The following is a 9,178-nucleotide window of genomic DNA, read 5'->3' on the forward strand; positions in this document are numbered from 1 at the left end:
GTTTTTTTTTAAAGCAATTTATGTTGCTTGATTTCATACACGAATTGATTTATCATAAAAACGTAGTTGTGTTTATAGATAGACAAACCTGCAAATAATTTGGTGAACCATCAAAATATTTATGTAGAACGTTTAAGTGTTAATGACAATGCTACAAAAAATTTAACATACTAGCAACCAATTGGAGCGCCCTACATAATTATATTTATATTTACATTTATATACGTAAGTAAATTTTTAAATGTAAAAAAATAATCTAAAGTGCAAACAATGTTAATCTCGACATGTTCGCGAATATTATGTTATTTCTTCGTTAACGATGCCGGAAAGTGCTAAAAACAAGGAAAATCTTGACCCAGTGAGTCAGGACATTGTAAAAGATGATATCGCTGGAGCCACTTCTCGTAACTCACATTGTACGCATGCAAATCTTCCTTTCTATGTTAATCAGATTAACAGGCTTTCATCTTGACGCGTTCGATATGCCACGATTAGCCGCGGGGGCGAAATGTACAGAAGAGACACTAAAAGTATACCAAAGTAGTAAAACGCGCACCGGACGTGCAAATCGCACGCAACCGGCGTTGATCTTATCCGACAGTTTCAGTTTCCACGATCGGGGTGCATCGGGTGCCTGCGGTAACGCGTACTGAAGCTAAATGGGACTTCTCGTGTGAGAAAGGTCACGCATCACTGGGTTACCGGAGACGAAAAGGAAAAACAAAGTGCTCGATTGTTGCGACTGCATTTCTCACGCACAGTTATCCGCAAAAATTCGTGACATGAATCAGACTGAAAAACAGAAGAATGAAGGAAATGCGTGCGTTGCAAAACAGCACACAATAAAGGCAGTCTGAAGTATCGAAAAATTTAGCTCTAATAATACATAAAAATAATTTTGTTGAGCCATCAAAATAATTTTCATATTTATGTATAATTACATAGAATTCTCAAGCGTGATGAGCTACATTGGAAAATTTTTACAAAAGTTTCGACATTCTATACTGAGAAAAATGTCTTAAAAATGGATGAAAGTTCTGGTTGTATAATTAATCAAAATTCCGGTTGTCATAACTAGAATTTTACATTTAAATGAATATTCTAGTTGTATCAATTAGAATTCTCGCTATCGCAACTAGAATTTTAGATTTAATCAGAAAATTCTGATTCGTCGATTTTTCAACCAGACCTCTAATTAATCTAACTAGACATTTTTTCCAGTGTCGCAATCAGCGAGCATCCCATACAATTATTAATAATTTCAGCAAAATTATGATCCAACAAAATTATTTTCAGATCTGTATTTATTGCTAAATTTTTTAATACTTCAGCAAAATTGTCCTTTCTCTGCAGATTATAGACTTATAACAAATGGATTATACAAAAGTGACGGTTCCTTTGATCGATTTCTCTTTAATAATTAGAAAGAAATCAATCTCAAAATTGAACATATTAATTTTTTCGAAAAGGCGAGCCAGATCTGCAGTAAAATCCTCGATGATAAATAAATCATTCGATTAAACCTGACGTGAAACGAAATGAATCGCCGTGCGAAAAAAGAAGACTCGGTTTTATCTGACTCTATTGCGCGAAGGAAAAAGTCAGACACGTTTCGCGTTGTCTCGGTCGCGTGGATCGCGTGCTTGAATCTTTATCGGCGTTTCCACGATCTCTCGCCTGTGCACATGCTTCTCAGTGGTTTTTTCGATACAGCCGGACGATCGCTCGAAGTTGGATTTCCAGGTGGATTCGCTTCCGCGGTGAATGGTTAAAGTGCGCGCGTTTCGGAATAAATGAAAGCATCGACTCGATTTCTTACGTAAGTCAATTCTTTCTTTCCGCAGCAGTCCTTCAGTCATTCCCAGCACGCGCGTTCGTACATGAGATGATATGCCCGAGATTTTTGTACGTATCGATTTCGAAGCTAATGATCCGGTAAAGTTTCGCAAGAAGACACAATTTGCGGTTGGGAAAAAAAAATCGAGGATAATAATCTTGTTCCTGTGATATATAGGGCGTGATTGCCAAACGTTGCAAATTGTCCTTTCTCTAATTTCAAGTCGATTTTGCCGAAAATTCGATGAAACTTATTTCTAATTTTTACAGTTTCATAACTTCCAATATTAATCAATCTTAGTAAGTGAATGAATAAATCTCTATAAATTATGAATTATGATCATGCACGATCAAAGATAATTTTGTAACAGTTAATAATTTATAATTCGTAAACTAAATGTAGAAATAATTGCTCAGTTAGCTGTTAATAACATTTTCTCATCACATTTTCGCTTCGGCAAGTTCATTAGGATTCTCATTGCGTTTTATTGTGCCGCAATTTCTTTCTCACCGTTAAATTCTAATATTGCTAACAAAACGCGCTGTCGCGTTAATTATGCGGTGAAAAGTCAGAACCGACATGCTTATTTTAAACTAATAGTAGAGACAGTATCTCTCTTTATGTGTTAATCTCTTTTCTACTTACTAATACAATAGCATTGACAATTTAAAATTTAAAATTTAGAAATGTAACATCTTAAAACGATAAGAAAATGCGATTTAAATTAATTATCTATTTAAAAACGTTAATAAATATTAATACTAAATATTAAAAATTTAAAAGAATTTATTTTACTAGAAATTCGTAGAATAATCACAAGAAGATTAAGAATGTATGTATGTGTCACATTTCTAAAAAGAATACCAAAAATATGAAAATTTCATAGATTGTTTTATTATCAGCGACGCGGTAGCGTCGCGACGCCAAGTGCATAAAGATACAAAAAGAGCCGCTTGACCGTTTGACGTGTGAACGTCATTACGTGTATGTTCGTGCCATTGCCAAATTCGCGATGTTACACTGAAAGAAAAGATTGGCTGTTGCAGCAAATTAGATGGTAAAATATGGTATAGCATTTTTAATTGACTGCAGCAGCCAATTTTTGATTGCATTAGTCTATTTGCAATGTCAGTATAGGATTTTGATAGGTTAACACAATCAAAAACGGGCTGCTGCAATTAATTAAAAATGCTATGCCATATTCAGCTAATCTTTTCTTTCAGTGTACCATTAGATTTATCTGAAGTTTTGACATCAATAAACTTTAGATTAAAATTATTCAGAAACTAAAACTACAATCAAAAATCTTTTAAAAACACTTTTATTATATAATGTTATCGATATCTTTCGATTGTGACCAATCCGTACATAAATAATGCAATAATTATCAATGTATTATGCTATTAAAACTTTATAGAAATAAGCACATGTATTATATATACATATATGTGTGCGCGCGCGTAATACGTATATAATATATACAATATAATTACACGCACATATGTAATGTATATAAAATACAAAATAAATTTTATATACATATAATTTAAAATGACTAATGAAATATATTTCAAATATTGTATTTGCATTATTTTTGAAAGTTGACACATTGAAAGATGATAAATTGTACAGAAATAAATAACGCAATTTAGACACGTTTTTATTATAAATAACAAAATATTTTTTTTTAATACGATGGTTCATTTATTTATTCCGTGATCAATCAAAAATATGTAGAAATTTTAATGACACACACACACACACACACACACGCACGCACATACAGGGTAAATCAGAGTTAAATTAAAGTAGATTCATGCAAAAGTTTATTTGGATCCACTTTAAAAGTTATTGACATAAAACAACAGAAAAATATAATTATTTCGAAGTATTGTAAAACAATTGTAAAAAAATTATTTGTTGATTTATTTTACAATTGTTTTGCAGAGCCTAATATCATTAAAAGTTTTTGAATGATACTGACTATATTAGTTTATTTTGGCTGTTTGATTGTTTGACTGATTTTAGTAGATATTATATGATCACAACATCCTTAATTCTGAAAGATGAAAGATCCATGTTCAGTATGAAACAATATTTACAACGAGAGGCCATTCGCTCATTCTGATACCAATTAATTGTGGGAGTAACGTTGCTACTCCTACATGCCGCATATTCACTACGATGCCGTTATTAGCGTTATCAGTTACTCGACTCGCCGTTGCCGATACGTAACCGAACCATGACTGATTACGGCATTTGTAGCAGCTGTTCGCTTCTATCGGTGTGTTGCAGTCAATTCCCTGACTTCTCTACATTGTACAGTTACTTCGGGGCGAAAGGTGAGAGCCCTTTCTGCGTCTCATGGTAAAAAGAAGAGATGAATGAAGGAAGAAGATTTTGAGAAACAAAAAAAACTGATCGTTCTGAAGCGTCCTATTTTATATCCTTATCCTGCTAAACAACTAAATAATCGACTAATGTAAAATAAATGAATCCTGCATTTTCGAGTCGCCAAGTATATACCCCCCGCTCAGTGATACCTACTTTGCGTTTGCGAGACTAAGTCATAATAATTAAACTAATTATGAAGACTAATTACACTGTCCGACAAAATGACTTCTTTTCAAACACTGGAACGAAACAATTTTTTTATAGTCTTTCTGGATCCTAAATACAACACTTTTCAGATTATTCCATCACGTCATAATTTTAAGAAATTTGCAATTCAATTTGTAAAAAAGGGTTATTTTGTCATGTTATTACTATGATATGTGACATACAAGGGAAGTTTTATTGCAATCAAAATTAAATACATTGTTAGAATTTTGAGCTCTCGAAAAGATTTTTTAATATCGGCCTCTCTCTGCCTCTCCTTACAGCGAAAACTATCTACGTATGAGAAATTAGCTAGAATAGATAAACCTTTGGCAAATACTGCGATATTGGATACGTATTGTATCTTATCATATACTCGTACATAGATGACGGAGATAGAATTTAGATTTGTGCTATAAATTCTCTGCATAAATTCTCTGATACATAATTTTCTATCAGATACAAAAAACAGCGATAATTCTAACTGGAGTAGCAAAATATTTTTTTGCGCGATGTTAATAAGATATTCATAGTAAGATACGAGTATACATGATCGCTCACAGAAAGACGACAGCACACATCGATCGCCACTACTTATTCACCGTCTATTAAAATCAGAAAAAGGAAAGATCAGAAAAGGCGTATATGTGAACTCGTTCTCTTAAGGTTACGACCTAACCTGACGATCGCAGCGAAGGTTCTCTGGTCGGCTCGAGGAGGAAACCGGTATAAGAGTCAATGAGAATTGGCTCTTTGCCCGGAGAATATGATGTCACTTTCGTCGAGTGCGCTTGTACTATCTCCGAGTTAACATAGAAAAAGAAAGAAACAACAGACAACAATACGCGAGATGAATAATAAATGCGAGAATTATGACACAAGGAAGAATTATGTTACAAGGCGATCGACTTGCTCTGATTTTTCTCGCGTTTTCCTTGACACTTTTTCATGCAATTTGAATATTTACTGACATCAAGAGATTTTTTAAACTTAAATTAATTTCTAAAATAGACTAAAGATTTCTTTTCCAAGATTTACTTGCTAAAGATAAAAATTAAAAAGTGCATTGTTATGTATAAGTAAATATGTATACTGAAAAAAATTTCTTTGAACAGTACTACAAATAAACATTTATTTACAGTAAATGAATATTTGCACAATAAAAAATAATAATTAATTAAATAAAATTAATAATTTTTGTAAATAAATATGTGTTTACATTTAGTAAATATTTACTTGGAATTATTCAAATAAATATTTATTAAAATTTAATACTTTTTTTAGTGTATGAGATCTTTTATATAATACGATATTTAAAAAAAAATAACATTCACGTTTTATTCGGAAAATTAATTGTCCGGAAGAGAATTAAACGCGCATTATCGCATTTCCTCATGAACGTTATGGCACAAATGTATTTTGACGGATGTGTTAGTTGTTAGACTGTGCTATTTGCACAAACTAGCGAAATTAAATTAATGCCAAATTAAATTTCCGTTTCACACATTTGATCAATTAACATTGTGAGTCAAACTGAACTTTTTATGATTTTTACAAATATTTATATACAAAGGACTATGCTCAGTTTGAGCCCCGGCTGAACAGTATTGGGACTTAGCTAGAGCATAAAAAAAGGATTAAAAAGTTCCATATATACAACTTTGTAAAATGAGTCCCTTGACTCTTTTGAATAGCCACAGCTATTCAAAGTTCGCTATTATGACCATGTTGTGTATTATGAAGGATATGGTTTTATTCGATTTCTCGAATCATCTAGTATCTGGAATATGTCCAATCTTAACGAAGACAACTAAAACTTTTTTTGGACTTCAAATGAATAGTTATAAGTGATATACATTAATCGATGAAGAGGAGAAAGAGATAATCAAAGTATGAAACAAAAGGTTTTAATTGCCTAATTGAAATGTGGCCAATGTATGGACTTTATCTCTCTTCAGCTTCCTCATCGGAACTCTCTAAAAGTAAAAAAACATCATTAACTGTTCTTGCTGGCATATGAATATCTTCGTCAAAATGTTGGGCATATCCCAGATACCATATAACTGTCAACCGGATTAATGAACTGTACCAAATAGGTATAGTAATTTTAGATATTCATACTTCAATGTCTGTGGTACAATCCGTCATCGCGGGGAGGTGCTTTGCACGCAGAGAAATTGTATAAGACTATAAGTGGTACATGATCATAATAGCGAACTTTAGATAGTTTTAGCACTCAGGAAACCTCTCCTATAAAATTGAGCTTATGGAATTTTTTATTCTCTTTTGATACCTAAAAATTTTAAACATGTCTCAAAATTGTTCATCCGAGACAAATTCTCCTATAAAACTAGACATAATCCTTTGTGTATACAATTAAAACAATCTTTAAGTAACAAAATTCTGATATTAATGTTAAATAACTAATATTAATAAAATTATTGATAATGAAATATCTAAAATTCATAGCAAAATTTAAAAATGTATACAATATGATTATATAAATTTTCCGAAACTTTTATATAATCAGTTATGTAAGAATTTAAGTCTGTTATAATCTTAAAATAATTACGAAGTATAACATAATAAGAAAGAGAATTTGCAAAGTCGATAAGCAAAATATTCGTTTCGTTGCGCCCAATTATCCTCCGTAAATGCCACGAATATCACGTACAACAATCGGCAGCGAAAGGTTAACGGTCATTATCGAAGTTAGTAGAGTGTCACGTATGTTAGAGAAAGAAATTCGGGGATCGTCCCGGATTCTGGTCTTCTGGCTGTCCGGCGAACAAAGGGAATAAGTTTACCGAACGCGACTGAGAGACAATGCGCCTCCTCGTCCGTCGGTTTTGCTCTCCGGAGGCGGTCTGCTGTGTGTGCACGCTACACCGAGCAGAAACTCCGATCTACGTTACATAAGAGAAAAGTGTAAGCGGCCCTGCCGCTACAAGTCCTTCTCGCCTCGCGAAGCTGAATCACCCGCGCGTCAAGCCAGACGGATTTAATTATAGACGTGATCAAGTATTTTCCCAAAAGAGCCCCCACGAGCATATTTTTCAAGCACGCGATGTCATAAATTTTACATCAGCTTACGAAAGTGCAGGTAGAATTATTTGTATTTATCAGGAAGAGACGTTAATAATTTCTGGTTAATTCCTTTTCCTTTCTTTTCGTTACAAACGTAATGGATGGATATTATACTCGTAGAGTGCGAATCGCCAGTTGCTGCGACTACGATATTTAAGCATCGCGATTCGGTTTGCTCGGTAACTTCACGAGATCGCAATATATAATGAGACTCTTCTGTATATTCTGGAGAACAAAAGGAAGAGGCGCGCGCAGACGATCGCTCTCACCCGGATTCAATCCTCGCGTTTTCCCTCTCGTGTGTACAAGAGTCAATTAAATACTCTCTCATCAAACCCTCTCCATTCAATTCGTTTCATTCATTCGTGATCTTCTTTCACAACTTGAAAAAAAGTATTCACGACAATATGCGCACCAATGATGATTTATAACAAAACTGTTTTCGTGTAATTAATGAATGGAATCTTTATTAACAAGATTTTAAGTCTATTAATATTTGTATTAAAATATTTATTGTAAAAATTTATTTAAATCAGTTTTAGTGACATCTCCGCCGATTAATCGGCCTTTATTGTTATTATGTAGCTAATCCAATCAAGTTTGATTCAGGAAAGTTATTGGACACGTTGTGCCGTCTCCATTCAATTCATTTCATTCATTCGTGATCTTTTTTTCACAATTTGAAAAATATGTTTTCCGCAAATCGTACAAATGCATCGTGATTAATAATATTGTAAAAAAAGCCAATAAAAAAGGCGAAAATGTAAGCTGCAATAAAAGCTGTTTTTTGTCGTTATCATTTCTCCGAGTCGGTTCCGTGATGCATTTTGCGTAACCCGGCTTGACGCTCATTAAATTTCACGCTTATCAATCAATTGCGCTGTGAACAGTAAGAGATCCTATCACTTGTAATTGCGCACGATTTTCTAATTTATTTAGTTTTTATGATTCTGTAGGATCTGGACAACACGTTCGATAGCTTTCTCGAATCAAACTTGAATTAGCCACATAATAACGAAAAATGTAAAGACCGATTAAATGGCGGAGATGTCACTTAATCTGATTTTAATAAATTTTACAATAAATACTTTGATACAAATATTAATACTTAAAATTTTGTTAATAAAGATCCCCTCACTATAAATTACATGAAAAAAATGGTTTTCTTTATTATAATCAGTATATACAAATATATTTTTTAATTATAATCTTATAATTATAATTTTATAAGATTACAATTTTAATTATAATCTTATAAAATTATATATATATATATAATTGCATGTAAATCTTTCGACATATACACGCTTATATTATTTCTTGTTCATTTTTTTCTATTCATTTAATCTTTATGTCTGTCATATTCGCCAGGTGTAAACTTGGCCTCGCAGGTGTTTTCGCTACACCTTTTTTATTCAACGTGTAATCCTTTTCTCGCATTGCGTGACGATTGCGCCCGCGAGACAAACGAAAGACTTGCTGCAATCTCCAGGAACGCGATCCTTCTACTACAACAACTTTCCATCCTTTCTTTTCTGAATCGTCGCGATTTAATAGGCCTCCATACGGCCTCGATTTGCGATACAACAATGGGACGGAGCTAATGAAAATGCATTTATAATTTTATCCTCCTCCCCCCTTCCCCCCCCCCCCCCC

At 33.2% G+C, this 9,178-nt stretch overlaps 2 protein-coding genes across 2 annotated transcripts in view; both read right to left on the reverse strand.

Annotated features, from left to right (window-relative positions):
- LOC108750042 overlaps positions 1-9,178 on the reverse strand; it is a 38,768-nt gene that overhangs the window by 11,768 nt on the left and 17,822 nt on the right. The window lies entirely within an intron of this gene.
- The window catches only part of LOC108750040, a 46,869-nt gene that overhangs the window by 8,838 nt on the left and 28,853 nt on the right, over positions 1-9,178 (reverse strand). The gene's annotated exons all lie outside the window — the stretch shown is intronic.

Source organism: Trachymyrmex septentrionalis, unplaced genomic scaffold (assembly GCF_001594115.1).
Source record: "Trachymyrmex septentrionalis isolate Tsep2-gDNA-1 unplaced genomic scaffold, Tsep1.0 scaffold32, whole genome shotgun sequence".
Classification (NCBI taxonomy): Eukaryota; Metazoa; Arthropoda; class Insecta; order Hymenoptera; family Formicidae; genus Trachymyrmex; species Trachymyrmex septentrionalis.